The following is a 2,500-nucleotide window of genomic DNA, read 5'->3' on the forward strand; positions in this document are numbered from 1 at the left end:
CTAACATTTCTCACACACCCGCTTTGTCTTCACCATGATCACACACTGAGCCAGTCGGTGACGTCACGAGAAGGAAGAACGCCAGGGTTAAGCAGATGGGTTGCCAGCTAGAGCGTTTGAATTTGTTTGCGGGAATGCCGAAGGTTTCGCCGCAATTACAATTATGGTTTTGTTATTTCTGCGTTGTCTTATGAGAGTGTGGTTAGATATGTTTTCATCGTTTACATCAGACGTTTTTTTAGTTTTTTTGTATCTTTTTCATGAAGCTGGAGTTGCTAAATTCTGCTATATGATATCTTTTATAAAAATCTATTTAATTTATATTATCAACCAACGGATTAAGAAATTTTCCGTTTGTACACATTATGAAGGTCCATCAAACATAAATCAGTAATACAATACCACAAAAGATCACAACAAAAAGTAAACAACAAAAAGTACTTGTCATTTAAGGAAAATGGCAGAAGTCCGTTTTCTGTCATCTTTGTGTGCTGCGTCCAGGGCAGCCGAGGTTATGCGACGTCAGTTGAATGGTGTTGCACTTTCTGATTATACCTTGATCCACAATGATATTGAATATATAGTGAATATATTAAATGTACTTCAAGGTTTGCTCATACATCCTCAGGGTTATTCCCAACTTAAACATGATCTATCATATCTAGCGTTTTAAAGAGAAGTGCTTTGTACTAAGGGAAACGGCATTCTTTGTCTGCTCTGAATGTCAGCATCACTGATGTGCCAAAGACTTGTTATCACTTTATGGCCATGCCCTTGTTCGTGACTCACATGCCATACAGTACGCTGAATATTACACGCACACACACTTGTATATATATCCATCTATCTATCAAAAAATAAATAAATACATATATATATATATATATATATATACATATATATATATGTGTGTGTATATACATACGTATATATAAACACATGTGTAAATATATATATATTATATAAATAAATAAATAAATGTATATATAAATATATATATATATATATATATATATATATATATATATATATATATATATATATATATATATATACACACAACACACACACACACACGCACACATACACACACACACACACACAACACACATACACACACACAAATATATATTATATATATATATATATATATATATATATATATATATATATATATATATATATATATATGATTCACACACACACGCACACACAAACACACACACACATATATGTGTGTATGCGTATGTATGTATGTATGTATATATATATGTATATATATATATATATACATATATATATATATATATATACATATGCATATACACATTCTCATACATGCATAGACTATGTTTATGAAATATATATGTATGCTTATATCATTTCGCGTATATGAATTACAATACGTGTAACGTGTTTAAGTTATTCGAGTTATCCTGTGCATCCAGCCATCTCAAATGCATTTAGTAGATAAACAAAGCTTTGCATATCAGTGTTAAGTAGGCCACAGAGAACGGCTGCCGCTGCCACTGTCGGTATATTTCTTGGAAGTGGAGAAGTTAAAGGGAATTTGCCGATAACAAGTTGACAAACTTAAGGCTCGGCGTTTGCCGTTTTGCGCTGCAATATTCCACATTTTGTAATCGATATTGTATCACATGAGGTATATTCTATTGATTTCATATTGCCTTTTGTAGAACATAACGTGATTTTACTCTTTAACAGTTCGAGGAGCAAGTGTCAAAGTTAATTAAACGGTCATTGAAAATAGGGTTAATGTAATGAATGAACGTGCATGAAGCAAGCAACCATAGACGAAAAGCAAACACGTTCCTGTAGACTCTTATAGCTTTAAGTACGTGTAGTAGGTATTATGTTCTACATGAGATTTGTGAGCCTCAAATTGCCGAACATTCTAGTACCCAGAGGCTCGAGAAGTCAAAAGGGTAAGAGGATATGAGTAATCTTTAACTCGAAATGGTTATTCATCCGGGAAATGATGATTATCCATTAGGTGTAAGACATGAGAATTTCTGCCATACAACATTACGCTATGCTGTGCGTTCAGGTCCGGCGCTAACCATGAGGCAAATCATATGCGATCACCCAAGTCTCTTAAATATAGAATCATACAGATTCTTACAGCGAAGACAAAACTGGTGGTTCAGTTTGAACGAGTGGGGACAACATTACATGCTCAGTCATTTACAGTGTGGTCAGAATAAGAAGCTGACGAGCGTCTACTAGTTGGCATATTGCAATTATCCGAGCATTCTTATGAAACATAACAATTCCTATTGGGGGTGAAGGCGTGTGGGTCCAGATCTCGTCTAGGACTCTGAATCCCCTGATGCGGCACCGCCTCTGTATAAGATTCAGACCAGAGCATGGAGTATATTCATTCTACCGCGAACTCACGAACAGTGATGTATGAGCTGTAAGGTGCAAACGATAGTTACCGAAACGCAAGTGTGAAACACCTGTTCTTTCGAAGCACGTG

The 2,500-nt window shown here is 35.0% G+C and overlaps 1 protein-coding gene across 2 annotated transcripts in view; it reads right to left on the reverse strand.

Annotated features, from left to right (window-relative positions):
• Nucleotides 1-57, reverse strand: part of kuz (zinc-dependent metalloprotease kuz) — a 184,869-nt gene extending 184,812 nt beyond the window's left edge. For both annotated transcript variants that reach the window (XM_086533359.1, XM_086533358.1), the window contains exon 1: nt 1-57. This exon is cut by the window's left edge and continues 128 nt beyond it. The gene's annotated coding sequence lies outside the window, so the exon portion shown is untranslated.
• Between the last annotated feature and the right edge of the window lie 2,443 nt (nt 58-2,500).

The sequence above is a fragment of the Penaeus japonicus genome, unplaced genomic scaffold (assembly GCF_977035675.1).
Source record: "Penaeus japonicus unplaced genomic scaffold, GWHDUDI00000001_assembly GWHDUDI00000039, whole genome shotgun sequence".
NCBI lineage: Eukaryota > Metazoa > Arthropoda > Malacostraca > Decapoda > Penaeidae > Penaeus > Penaeus japonicus.